The sequence below is a fragment of the Coptis chinensis genome, chromosome 1 (genome assembly GCF_015680905.1).
Source record: "Coptis chinensis isolate HL-2020 chromosome 1, ASM1568090v1, whole genome shotgun sequence".
Taxonomy (NCBI): domain Eukaryota; kingdom Viridiplantae; phylum Streptophyta; class Magnoliopsida; order Ranunculales; family Ranunculaceae; genus Coptis; species Coptis chinensis.
In genome coordinates this window covers 82115937-82131318 of record NC_141456.1, presented here as the reverse complement: position 1 = coordinate 82131318, position 15382 = coordinate 82115937, and positions in this window count along the sequence as shown.

The following is a 15382-nucleotide window of genomic DNA, read 5'->3' as shown; positions in this document are numbered from 1 at the left end:
AAAAAAAAAGAAAAAAAAAATACCTTAAACTTCTTGCGCGCAAGAAAGAGAGGGTTGGGAGGGAGAACGAGGGAAGGAGATAGCTCTTCCAGGGAGAAAGACAGCTGCCGCCGGTGAGAAAAGTGACTAGAGTTAGTTGGGAGGGCGAACACCGGTTAGGTCTTTTTTTCTCTCTCTAACCCTAAGTCTAAATCCAGCAGGCTTTGATCAGTTTATTTCTTTTTCTTTTCTTTTTATTTTTTTTTTATCTTTCTTCAGTTTGTTGTTATTTTGGAGGGCCGCCCAAATCACTTTGAGTTAAAATTGCCATTCAAAAAAACAAAAACAAATACAAAAAACAAAAAATCACTTTGAGTTTGAGTAGTACTTGTGTTTTGTAGGTCCAGTTGTGTTGTGTTTTGTAGGCCCAATTGTGCTGTTTTTTTAAATTTGATCATAGTTTTATTTTGTTTTTGTTTTCTCTTAGTAAAAAGTGACATAACAAGGGAAACCACTAGTGTCACTTTCAAATAATGTGATACAAAAAATTAAGTTAGTTGTGTCACTTTTCCTAGAAGCAACACGTCAACCCTCATTCCATAAAAAAGTGACACATCAAATTTCTGTGTGTCACTTTTTTATAGAAAGTGACACGAGGCCTAAAAAAAAGTGACACAAAAAGCCCTTTTTTTAGTAGTGATTAAGGTCAATGCATGCATAAGTAGGGGGAGAGTGTACTTGATAAATGAATTTCGAAAATTAGTTTTCAAAAACAAAAATATTTTTGTTTCTATATCAGTAGCATGAGAAAAATGAATTTTAATGATGAGTCTGGGATATATATTCTATACTACTTAGTGTTGAGTTTGATAGATAGTTAATATTATTGATTTCATTACCACTTAGACTATTTATTATGCTCGGACATAGTTCTTGTTGATAGAATTCTTTATCAAGGCACCACCATAATACTTGGTCAGTTTTGTGTACTTTTGCTAGAAGAGAGATTTAAACCCCTAGTAAACTAGAAGTAGAATTTTTTGACTTAGCCCGTTAGACTTGAGCTTTATACCCATTCTTTGGAGAGTTCTTACGAAAAATCCGAGTCTTAGTGACTCAACATCTTTCAGTTCTTTATGTCGTTGTAATATAGTCTCATTATTTGTTGATTTGGTTAATCACGAAGTGACATCAACTTGGGAGATAGCCATTAGGTCTTGTAGTCTATTCGAAACAGAGTATTATACTGATAAGTCAAGTAGTGAATCTATTCAGTCTTTATCCCACCTAGTAGGACCATCATGTTAAACCCTTTTGAACCTTACAATAAGCCATTTTCTTTCATAAAACCCTTTACCCAACTCCAGACAAGGAGTATAGCCAAAATCTTTATCAGCCATACCCATATGTTTTTGAGAATAGGAGGGGCACAAAGAGGAAGAAATAGCACAAAAGGAAGATTACAAGGAAATACCATAGAGATACAATGAAGACCATCATTCTGTTCTAAGTGAAAGAAGCTAGTGGAAAACAAGCATATCCAGTACTAATCAAGGATATACCACTGAAAAAAAAAAAAAAAAAAAAAAAAAGTTGAACAAAATGGATGGAAAAGCTAAGACAAAGGAAGAACTTTCTCTGCAATACAGAATTTGAAGAAATCTTCCAAAGAATGAAGAAAAACCCTTAGTGTTTTCAGAAACAACCTTAGAATCTTTTTTACCTTTCCTTCCTAACCAATACCCAAGCCAAGTTATAACCTATGACTTATCACTACAGTATGGTACAAAGTCTAGAATAGGTGAGAGGATGCTAAAGTGAAGGACCTGATACTTCATATGTGATTGACATTCTTTCTATGAGACTACTTTTATTCAGAAGTCTGTTTTTCAAGGTAGTATGTGGGATGTTCGTATGCATTATTCTTTTCCCCACATACATGAGGTAAAATAGTAGACCATCTTCTGAGAGATTCTTTTCTGAGAGTATGACCGGTGAAGATTGAAAGTCGAGATTATCTACTTATGGTAAACTAGGGATTCTGTTTCTTGGATAGGAGAGTATAGGAGATTGACTAAGTACACACATAAGCCTTGATTGAGAATTTTGTCAATTTTTACTATCTCCCATCATAATCTATTAGTCTTTGCAGCAATGTAGTTAGCAATGGAGACCGTCAGTTGGAGTAAGCACTAAGTGGGTAAGGAATTTCTCTCTCTAAAAAATACTATCATTCTTGAACATGTTATTGATTGATTTTGTGGGTATATCACCTGAAAACCCTCATGAGACTATAACTCGTCCTTTTTGGGGAACTTAAAGGTTTAAAGCCTTGTTGCATATGGTATATGCAATTGCGATGCTTGTGAAAATGAGTTAGGATTTTATTTTTGTTATTAGGATGTGATTTTGATCACTTATCTATTTTTTATCTTATTTGCTAAGAGACTAGCAAAAGGCTAGTTGGGAGTTGTGATAAGTGCTCAAAAAGTGCTATTTAACCCTCGATTATGCCTCTTGTTTAGCCATCTTAGTGGACTAATAGTATTTGTAAGTTATGTTTTATGATTCTACAGGTGAAAGAGAGAGTTTTGTGGAATATTAGAGAAAAAGGGGTAAAACGGAGCAATTCGGAGCATTAAGGATCACATGGGAAGCCCGTGGACAATCATGGAGAAGGCCAAGGAATTGGAGCTATTAAAGATGCGACTTGGACCTATTTTAAAGCATATTTGGAAGCCTAAGGCCAAATGATTCATTGCTTGGACCAAAGCCTGCAAAAGAGGATAGAATGATAGAGCAGAAGAGACAAAATAGGCTTACGCGTCTGGGACGCATGGATCGAGCGTCCAGACGCATTTATCGCATCTGAGATGCATGAATAGTGCATCCAGACGTATGGATCAACATTGTAGCCAATTTCTTTTTAGTTTTGGAGATGAAGTTGGACTCTGAAAGAAGTCTATTTGTATTAGGAAACAAATGACGGTTTGGAATGCTTCTAGAGCTCATTGTAACCTCTATAAATAGAGGACCTAAGTGCCTCATGTAATTTGCCAATTCACTTATATTCTTGTCTCTAGAACTTGAGGCAGAGAGAGATTAATAATAAAATATCGGTTTTAACTAGTTGAGTCTTAATAAATTAGTCTTTCTAGTCTTATATTCTTCGACTCTTTTTCTTCTCGTTCTTCGTGTTTTTCCTTCTTTATGGTAGGCTAATCTTCTCCTCAAGGGAGGAGATGAAGCCAGTGCTTAAGGTTTAATGATTCTTCTGGTTCATGGTGTTCTTCAATCAAGTTAGTTTTTTATGGTTTTAGTTATTAGTTCCATTGCCCACACCAGGGCAATGGAACTAATAAGGTTTATGTTTTGCAATATTAATATCATGTTAGTGTTCTTTACTTTTCTTCTAGTAGTATAATTCTTTAGAGTTAGGAAAGTATTCTTTGTGTTGCCTTAGAAGGGGTAGCTCAGGGAGTGGCTGCCTAGGGGAAGTATTATTTGTGTTTGCCTTAAGTGGTGATTCATTGAATGGCCGCCCTATTAGAAAATACTCCTTGATGTTGCTCTCGGTAATACATTGAATGGCTGCCCGAGCTTAGATAAAAGGAAATAAGATATTAATAGCATAAACATAGGAACGACCTTAAGTAGAGTTAATTGTTAACGATGTTTTGTCCAAGAGGGCATCGACACTCGCTCGATTATCTAATTGTAGTCTACTTGTAAGAACAACCATGAAGCAGAAGGTCATAGATTAAAAGTATTGGTGGATTCTAATCTCTTGAATTCCCTCTCTTATAAATTCTCAATAGTTTAGTTAATTTAGTTTAGTTTAGCATTAGAATCTAAAATCTCTACAGTCATAGTTTTTAATCCCTTAAACCCCCTTTCTAGTCCTGTCCTTCACATAACATACACTTAAAAGTGGAACGATATCCTACTCATCCTTTACTTATTGAGTGATAATTAGGTTTTGATACGCTTCTGTTTTGTTCAACGACCATACACCATCTACATACACAAAAAGAGGCAAGGTCAGTAGTGCTCTTACTAGTAAACATTAGTAGGTGCATCCATTCTCTGTTAGAGTTTGAATGCTGGAAATTGATACCCAAGTTGCTTTTCACACTATTCCAAATTGTTTTGCTATATGAGCAATCAAAGAAAAGGTGCTTTGAGTTCTCGCTGGCATTGTTGCAGAGGCAACATTTTGAGGCATGCAACACTTTTCTCTTGATCAATCTATCCTGGGTAGGGAGCGAACCTAAGAATAGCTACCATGATGTAAAAGAATGCTTGGGGATGACTAGCTTTCCCCACACTAGATTAAACCATCTAACCTTTTCTCTTGGATATCGCAGAGCATTATAGGTTGACTTGGAGGAGAACTCTCCGTGCGGGTCAGGGGTCCAATAGACTTTGTCATGAGACATGAAGTTGTTAATTTTTGTCTTGAGAATACTCTCTTTGAGCTGTGAGTTTGGAAGAGAGTGCACAATCCCATTCCAGTTTCCGTTGGGGATAAGGAAGTTGACCTTAGCGTCAGGTGGGGCTTGTATAAGATTCCTAGCCATTAGATCGTCAAAGAGAGGGGTTGTATTGCACCACAAATCATACCACACTACCACAGTGATGTTGTGTCTCCATTTGCAATGTTGTATTTGATAAATCTTTTAGCTTAAGCTCTAGTGTTAAGAATATGCCGCCATACCCAAGAACAATCCTTTTGTATAGGCATAGACTAGAAACTCTTGCCCTTAATGTTCTGGTTCCAAACCCATTGTACCCAGATACTCGGTTCTTTAGAGGCAATTTTAAAAACAAGACCACAGGATGAGGCTGTGTTCCAGGTTTTCAAGTCTAAGATACCCAAGCCTCTTTCCCTCTTGCCGAGAGTGGTGATGTCCTTGCTGGCATGATGCATTTTAACTTCCATTTCTGGGCCACTCCGCAAGAATCTATGACATATCTTCAAAACTTGTTCTAAGACAGTTATGGGTAGGGGTGTAATGTGGGGCGGGTCGGGTCAACCGTGGGTCAAATAGTGATGGGTCGGGGCGGGACGAGTCTAGGGGATACAAATCCAGTGGTCCCCGATGGGGTGGGGTGGGGCGGGTTGAAGTGCCGTGTCTTAGTACCACCACCCGGCCTGTTGGGTCAGCTTACAGGGCGGGTTTCTGGCGGGTCATCCGGGTCGGGTGGAAATTGTCATTTTAACCTAATTTTACACACAAAAAAATCCTAATTCTGCAAGTAATATCTTTCCAATTCACAACGTAGAGAAAATTAATGGAATCAATCAATGAAAAATAAACAAAAATGAAAAACTATAACTTGAACCCAAAACCATATGTATTTGAAAATTTGAAACTTCTTTATCGTGATTTACCATTTGTAAATTGATTATCTTCCATAGCAAGATAAAATGAAGATGGGAGGGTCTATGGTACAAAACAATAAAATATAAACTAAAAAATTTAAAATTAATACAAAGATGAATGATTCATCTTCTCCAAAATTCGAAAGTTGAATTTGAACTCTTGATATTTGCCCAATGTTCAAACTTGAACATTTGAAATTAATGTTGAACTCATAAGTTTGTGTTCATATCTCTCAAATTTCTACAAAACTTAAAAGAAAATATAAACAAAATACAAAAATATTGGAGTTAGAGTCTTGAAACGGGGTTGGGTCAACAGCTTATGCCACGGTGTGGGTCGGGCGGCTCAACCGGTCGGGTTTGAGCATAAACCCTACACCCATAGCCCGACCACGTAGAAATGGTGGCGGGGTGGGTCTATTTTTGGGTTGGTGCGGATTTGGGTTGCGGGTGAAGACCGGTGCCCTACCGGGTGATGGGTCAACGGTTTTTTTTACACTCCTAGTTATGGGTAAGACGAATGTCTTTGACTAGTACACATGGAAGCTAGATAGAACTAATGTAATGAGCTGAAGTCTTCCTGCGTGTGATAGTAACTTAGATTTCCAATTTAAAATTCTAGTAGTTACCTTCTCCACTAAAGGTTGGTACTCTTTAATACCCATCCGAGCTAAGATTAATGGTAGGCCAAGATAAGTAACAGGTGGAGTAACCAATTTGATATCCATTGAGTCTACGAGCGCTTGGCTTTCATCAATAGTGAGGCCACCGGTGAGCAGTGTAGTCTTGATTGTTGATTTTCAGACCTGAAACACTTGTAAATATGTCAAGAATACTCTTTATTGCTTGCAAAGAGCCTTATCCCCTTTAAAGAAGAGTAAAAGGCCGTCTGCAAAGTAGAGATTCACAATCCTTGATTTTTTGCACTTCGGGTGGGCTTTGATATGGCCCGTATTAAAAACATTCTTGAAAAGGGAGCTCAAAATTTCCATCACCATCACAAAGAGATACAGTGAGAGAGCCACTCCTTGCATGAGCCCTCACTTACCTTGAAAGTAGTTCACAGGTGAACCATTTACAAGAATTAAGTAAAAGGTGGTGGAGTAGCATAGTTTTATCTATTGAATCATATGAAGAGGGATAGAAAATTTGATGAGCAACGGTTCTATCACCTCCCAGCTGGCTATGTCATAGGCCTTACTTGTGTCTACCTTCAAAGTGCATGTAGGAGACACACCCCTTCTTGTATACTTGCGCAAAAGCTTATGTGAGAGTAGTAAGTTGTCATGAATATCTCTTCCTGGAAGAAAAGCCGATTGGTTCGGAGCTATCAAATTGGATAAGAAAGGCTTTAGTCTGTTTGAGATAACTTTGGCAAAACACTTATAGGTAGTGTTGTAGCAGGCAATCGGTCTGTAGTCTGTAGCTCTTGATAGGTTTGGAACTTTAGGGACCAAGCATATGGAAGTAGAGTTGAGACAACCTCTAGTCATTGTATTGGTTACAAAAGCATATTTAATAGCTTTAACAAAGTCAGACCCAACTATGGACCAACAAGACTTGAAAAAGTATGTATTATAACTATCAAGTCCTGGAGATTTATAGTTTTCCATACTAAAAAATCCACAATCTCCTTTTCATTGATATCAGAACTCAAGAAAACATCATCATGTAAAGTGTCCCTAACATTGATATTTGCAAAGAAGTCATCAGCAAAGTTGGAATTTGAAGGTTCCCCCAATAATTCCTCATAGTGAGTGGTAATCATAGAGACAACTTCAATTTGATCAATACATACCTGCCCATTTGAATCCTCAAGTGACCAGATTTTATTATTTCCCTTTCTTTCTTTAACCATTCCATGCAAATAAGCATTGTTCCTATCTCCAAGTATAAGCCAAGTACAACCTGATCTATGTTTGATTTCCTCATATTCCATATTGAGCAGGTCACAATATTGAGCCAAGTACAACGATCATATAATATGTTGTTTATGATACACGTATCGAAATGTCGAGGTGGTGGAGAAGGTGTTCTTAGAGCTGAGGTGGAATCCGAAGTCCCATCATGCGACCTCGGATTTGAAGCCAGAAATGCATGGAGGTGGTTCGCCTAAATTTACCAAATGTTTTTCTTCTAGTCATAACTGAAACAAAATACAACCATATATTCAAAAGATCTAGTAACTAGTATCGTATTGGAAAGCATAAACACTTCAAAATAAAGCATGAATTTTAAAACCCTAACCCTAGCAGTTTGAATATAATTTTCTCAAAATAGAACCAAATAGATCAAGCACAAACAAACTGAGATAAGTTTTCAAGCATAAAAATTGTTTTCTTACCTTGGTTTTGAAGATTGACGAGGAGTAATAAGCAATAGGGAATTTCCTTTTCACTAAGTTCAACTAGATCTTCGTGAAGTCGATGGTTTTTGTTTTAGAAATGAGAACATGAAGAGAGAGAAACCAATAATAGGGTTTTTATACTTATGAGTTGGGCCAAACTTTTGGGCTCCAATTATAACCGCTTCTTCTCAAAAATTCAAATTTTAAAATATTTTGAAATTTGAAGATTTCAAGAGGGCGGTGTCATTGGCAAATATCGTTAGCTGATATTTTAGCCCATATGTTTTGATTAATATCGAGATAACGATATAAGGGTCAATATCTCTCTATAAGTTGAATGTTGGAGGTATGAGCGGGAAGAAAATTGGAGAAGAAGAGGATGGACACATGTCAGCACTTGATTGGAGGAGAGCTAAATTGAAGGACTATATAAACACCAAAACAGAGAGAGAGAGAGAGAGATATCTTCTTCCCACCAAAAACTTGTAAACGAGAGAGAGAAATCAGAAAGAGAGAGTTGTAACCACCATTAATGAAATAAAACTATTTCCTTTAAGCTTTCATCTCAAACTTCAATCCATCGCAAATCTTTAACGAATCTCCTTTATCACTACAATAATATTTATATAAGTACACGTGCTTCATATATTACACGTGTATGCATGTATATATATGATAATGAATGCGTGCAATGCTAACAATTGTAGTACATGCACTTATTCTACATGTTAAAATTTAGTGTGTGATATATATCTCTACTAGTAGCATATCCTATAATGATCCTAACCTCTTAAATTCATCCGAGCTTTTTTCCTGATGGATAATGTCCCTGAATAAATAATTAAACCAAAACACCCAAATACCATTTACAAGGATAATTTGGTCTTTTTCTGCTTTTGTAAATATATAGTACCCATATTGTCTTTAAATGAAACTATTGGTTAGTACTTTAATTAGGAGTAATTGGTCATTTCATCTGATAACGAATTAAAAAATCAAATCCATGCCTCTCATTTGAATTGTTCGCACCATAAATGTCATTTAATTAGGTAATTAATTAGACGTTAAAAAAAAAGGGATATTTAGACTTTGGTCCTAACAATAGTAGGTTTATTAGGGTTTGGTCTAGAAAAGCTTGAATATTAGAGTTTAGTCCTAGTTCTGGTGGTTGACTGTTAGTCAACTGAGTTGACTGTGGTAAATTTGCTTTGTATTTTTGAAATGACAATAATACCCCTTAGACTTTAGTTACACCTTCCTCAATATTTACACTGTTTAAATGACGATTCTTCTTTTAGCTGAGTTGTTTGCAACGGCATTACCAGAAGACGAAGAAAGATATGAGTGTTTACCACTAGCTGTTACTATACAACAACTTCATTCTTGCTCGCCATTAATGAAGTCAACAGCTGCTACAAAATAAATCAATGATAAAACTAACATCAAACAGAGAGGGTTTTTGAAGAAATCAATGATAAACCGGTATGATTTTCTTCTCTAAGCTCTGCGTCAAGATGATTTTATCCCTTGAAATGAATTTGGCAAGGTCAACAATGACAGAACTTACTCTGGTTTTGGAATTTTTTGGATGAAGAAAGAGCTTTCTCTTGAGATGATGAGAGCTAAGATACAAATAATAAACTATACAATGAAGAAGCTTTCATGTGCGGGGTTGCATGAAATGGGTTTGATGAGATATGGGGTTTTGAGCAATACAAAATTGTGAAAATACCGTAGTTGATTCTTGGATAAGAGCCTCATTGGTTAAACGAAACCAAACTTTGATAAATTATTGATTTCCAGATCAACACAATTATAATCATTGATTTTCAATTCATTAAAAAAAAATTCAAATTCTTTTTGTGAAATGGAACTGGGTATGGTGTTTATTTTTCAGGAGACTGTTGGTATTAAAGATTGAGATCTAAATGCAAACTGGGTTTTTTCTCTAGGCTATTGAAAAGACTAGAAATTGGGCTATGGACACTTTCTTTAGTGTGCTTTTTGTCTAAAGAAAGACCAATATTATCTTTTGATTTTACTCCAATTTTAACAACACGTCATTTTTTAGGTGTATTAACTGTTTTTAAAACTTCTTATTTCTCCTTTTTACCCTTTTATTTGTAACTGCTAATTTCTTCTACAAATAAATAATACAAAAATCTAATGTGTGCAGCTGTACGTGTGTGTGTTAGCCACTCATCAAGCAAGGGTGCGTGTGTATTGTTCCAAGATGTACTGCAATTAAATAATATAATTGTCTTATAAAAAAAAACTATTTGTCGTTTCACAATTTCACAATTTGAATTACATCAAGCTTAAACATGTTATTCAAAATTATCAGAGATGCATTTTAAATTGTTAAAGCTGTATTGAAATTAGTTGTAATTAACATACATTTTTTCCGTTTTTAAAGTTTTTTCCACCTTGTTTTGGTCTCTCCAGAAATTCATCTCACTTTTAATTAGAATTTTGTAGATTTCGGATGAATTTTAGTTATTTTGATTAACCGACTACCTTTTTGGTAACTAATTTAGTAGGTAGTTTTATTTTTGTTGGTAGTTGGCTTCTTTAGTTGGGACTGATAAAAGAGGTCAAAATTGTAAAAGTCAGTCTGAAATTTGAGACAGATGTCAAATTTCAGTTTTTATGGAAGAAAAACAAAAAAAAAGTTTGATATTTCCTATGAACTTAAAAAATTTGTGTCTGTGTACCTATACCCAATTTCCTAATTGAAAAGAGGTTGAAGATCCCAAACTCTTTTATTTGCAGGTAAATAACAGGTGGTAGTTTTTGTGTTTTATGGGGTGGTGTTGATTGGAATTAGAAGAGAAGGAAAATTATTGGTTGAATAATCGATTGAAGATTGATTTGGTTAGTGAATCATTGAAGTTGTTGGAATTTTCCATGATGATGAAATGAAAATGAATGATGAATTGGAAGTCAATTTCATTTTTCTTTTTATTTGTTCAGTTTTTTGGTGAAGAGATAGTGAAAAAGATTAATAGTACGGTTGACAAGTAGGACTAAACTCTAATTTGTCAAATAATAGTAGAGACCAAGTCCTAGAAGATAACCTTATTTCTTGTATCAAAGTCTAACTTATATATTCACGTGATGTTGCATGCGAGGGGTATTATTGCCATTTCAAAAATACAAGCAGATTGACCACAGACACTCAACAACCAAAACTAGGACTAAACCGTAATATTCAAGTTTTTCTGGACCAAACGCTAATAAACCAACTATTGTTAGGACCAAAGTCTAAAAAACCCTAAAAAATATGAAAAGACTGGAGAGAGAGCACACTTCTTCATCTTCCCCTCAATTTGGGTTGCACCTATATATGGTCTAATTATTGTGAGTTCAAGACACAACACACTTACGTACACACTCCCATAAATATTTTTTGTGTGCTTTCTCTCAAAATTTGCTGCTTCCAAAAACCCCAATTTGAAAATTAATAAAAAAATGGCGAAGAAGAAGACTTGGTGTTTTACGGAACCCCAATTGAGCATGAAGAAGATATAACAAGTTGAAAGAAGAAATCAATTGCTGAAGCTGTTGGTCAATTACGTGCCATTGTACCCTGGCAACAAGAGGTATTTTTTTTTTCTCTTCAAATTCGATTTAATTGTATGAACAGTTCTTTATGATGTGTTTTTTTTAAGAAATTTGGCTGAAGATTGGAACTCTGTTCAGCAAGGATGAAGTCATATTGATCAACCATATACTAATTGCAACATCAGAAACTACTAAAAACACTGGCGGAATATACTAATCAGGTGGTATTGAGCTTCTAATAATGATTATTTTCTGTTCATTTGTTGTTTTTCAGGACAAAAACGTTGTCATTTTTGGTCTCCCTGTAAGTTTTTATCCTCATTTTTAGTTATTTCATGTTTGCTTTTTGTGTTTGTGTGATTAGTTTAGTTTTGTCTTCAATTGGATATGATAATTTAGTCTTAAAGCAATGAGTGCCCTTGAGATGTATAGCAGTACAATCTTAGGGTCTTCCTAGTGGGAGTGTTGTTGGGTGGATGCTCTGACAATGTCGGCGAGGCAATAGGTTTGTGTTATTGGGATTTTGACAAAGATCTCGCAATGACCAGAAGGTTTTCAGTTCGTTTTGACTTTGTTTCATTACGTGCATCTTCGACTTACGCAGCTTTCTTGAAGCAACACGAGGGTATGTTTCAATCAGATGCTTCACTTTTAACTGAAGAAGGACCAGCCGGTATTGTTGATGAGATGCTTGAGAGGTGGAGATGTCCCAACACTTATATCCCTTTCGAAGATGTCCTTTAGAACACTAACACATCCGAAGTATTTGATTTTTAGTACTGATGTACAAGGGATGGAAGAAGAGCTGGTGTTTGCCTATAACTCCATTGAGCTGGAAGTAAGCTTTAAAGTCAGTTTAGTTCAAGTGTTGCAAGGTCAAGCCGTCATGTTTCAGAGGTAAAAATTCCCACCTTCTTCCTTAGCTTATCCCTTAATAGGGCTTCTAATAATATTAATTTTGAAACTGGGGGTTAACGAGTTGTTCATAATTGGAAAGAGGTTATATATTTTTGGTGTTAAATCACGCACTAGGCCAAGACAGGGGAGAAAATATTATTTTGCCAACTGGCCGTGAAATTCGTATAAAAAATGAACCCACAGTCTAAATGGATATGGAAGCTATGGTGTTTAATTAGTTGTTTAAGTATGTGATTGGCAGCAACTTCCAATCTTTTTAGTGGCTTCCAAGAATTTTAGAGTGCTTTGGATACTTAAAGTTCAAAGCATTCTACAGGTATTTTTCCACCAAATTGTTTTTGGTTTACTTTAAATTATGCACTTGCATTTGGGGGTTAGTTATTAGGCTATTAGTGAGAGAGAAGTCAAATAACGATTGGGTTAATAATGTTTGGGATTTAAAAACTTGTAATTAAATCCCCTAAAAAATATGAACATACGGTCTTATTTTTAATTTTTCGGTTTCATTTCATTAATAAAACCCCGCGAACTTCCATATAAGACTCTCTCTCTCTTATTCCACCTCACTTCCTTTTCACCTTCTAGAACCCACAGAACACCAAACACTCTCCCTCTCCATTTTGATTGATCATCATCTTCTTCATCATGATCTCAGGTACGATTTATTTTGGTCATTTCTTAGGATTTCTTTGGTTGTCTCCCCATCTAACTGATTCTTATTTGTAGTCCACATTAGCGCCCTTTCTTTAGTTGCAACAATATGCAATTGTGATTAATATGGATTACAATTTGTAAATGACAGAATGTGAGCATCTATCTTAATGCTTCTACTGGATGTTTGCTTATAGTGTGGTTTTCCCTTCCCTATTCCATTTTTTAACAGGTGCCTATAATTTGTTATTCTACTGTTTGAATGTGTTTTTGGATTCCAGGTTGGTTGCTTCCCTAATCAATGAAGTGCCAAGATGAATATAGATGTGTTTTCGAGTTCCATGCTTGGATCTCTAATACAGCAACGTTTCACGCATTAACTTTCATGGGGGTTATCCTCACTTATGTTTAAAATAAATTTCGGGACTCATAAATTTTTCACATTAATGAGTTACGTTATTAATCCCATCGTTCTCAATCCTTCAACTTCTTCTCCTCCAGAACAGAATGGTCGTTTCATAAATGGGCTACAAAAGTCTCGCATAACCGCCCATATTTTCATTAGTTTGCCACCCAATTATTTTGGAATGCGCTTCAGAGCCTCCTCCTCTTCTTACATTTTAAACCCTCAATAACCCTTCGCACACATACCTTTCTGGCTTTCCTCCTCCATTATGTCGATCCGAGAAGACATTTTGTAGTTTTAAAAGAAAACAAAGAAACTTTTCAGAAGCTCACTTTCCAACGATATTGTTCGCGATTTCTACCAGGTACATCATATTGACATTTTCCTATATTATTTTGATTGCTTTCTCTGGGAAAATAAGAAAAATCGTGTCCGTTTTTTCTCGCCATGCCATTGCTCTATTATGTGATTTTTACTTTGTTATTGGTGGTAATTCTAACTGGAGTATATTTTCTGAAATCAACAGGAGCTCCTAAAGGTCTCAAACTCTTTAGCAATGGGTTACATAAAGACGTTAAAAAACATGTCTATGACCGTACTACTAATGGTAAACATATTATTTTGACATACTTGATGTTTGAGTAAGATGACGATGGCCTTAACATGGTTGTTGTTCTTTTTAAGGTACTTAACTAGATAGAGATAGAGGGGTTCAAAACAAGCACCTTTAGTATGGCTTCCTCACTAATGGTCACAATATCAAACTAATCATTCATCTTTTGCATGTATGTGTTATTTGCCGTGTTGTTAGCTGTTCTTAGACAAACATTTTATTTCAACTTGGACAAACATTTCATTTCAACTTGGTCTTGGAGTTTTCCATGTATATATGATCTTAGTTTTTTCATGTATATGTCCTGGACTCATCTCAGTCAAGGAATGGCTGAGATTTTCAAGTATTGGTTTAGGAGATCAAAAACCATATAGATGGAAAACAAACAGTGGAGGTACTATTAGAATTTTGTTAGTCACATGCATATAAATTTACGTTAGTTGCTGACAGATTGTTCTTTTAGCTAAGTTATATACTGTGATTCTGACATGAGTAACCACAAAATCAGGTGTCATGAATTGCTCTTTTATCACATGTTTGTTTGCAAATTTTCTTATTTTGCGGAGTCGAAATAATTTTGGATTTTAGTTTATTCGGTTAAGTCGAGAACCGAACATTTAGGGGGAAGGCTAATGGTTGTGGGCCAAGTTACTGGTTACACGAACATATCCTTCTAAGACACGTTAGAAAAGTTTTACTGTAATAGTAGAAAAGAAAAGGTTAGGAAAGAATTGTTGACTATTTTTAAGGGAACAATGAGATATTTATATTTGGTTGGTCTACATGGATTGTGTTGGGTGATTGTTGTTATGTTGGATGGCTTTGATATGAACTAATGAGGATATTGAAGTTATTTTTCTCTATAAGGATATGCACCCCATGAGCGAGAATGGTTCTAAAATACACCTGCTTGATTAAGGTACTAAAGATTTAGAGCTTTGAAGCGTGTTGTTGGTTTCTGTTTTTCCATAAAGAGAAATGTAATGAAGTTAGAAACACATGTATTTCTTGGTGATACAAAGTTAGCTCAGTACTTGAAGTGGGGGTTGGGAGACTTTAAGTGGTTTATTTTTATACATATCTTTTATAGTTCATGAAGTAGGAGCTTAAACTCTGACTAATTCGACATGACGGAACTCACTACATGCCCTGTCAACCCAAGTTGTTGTTATCCATCTTTCAGTTTGTAAAACTGGTTCAGATTTTGGTGTTGAGAATATATATTTCTTAGAACATTTTGATATCATTTTCAAGAAAGGGTGATTTTCATATGTTTTTGGTTGAGTTTGGAAGGAGGCCTCTGAAAGCACGTTAATGGCTTAAAGTCTGATTGTATACTATTGTTATCAACTATAGTTTCTTCAATGTACGCAAACTTTTTTAGTTTTAAGTCCCCAACCTAGAAAAGCTATGGGAGACGCCCCTCCTTCAAAACTTTCTTGAGTTGTTGTTTTACTGAGCTGTTTCGTTTTCTTCGTTGTTATTTACTTTTCTTAGAATTAGGTAATTTAAAGATTG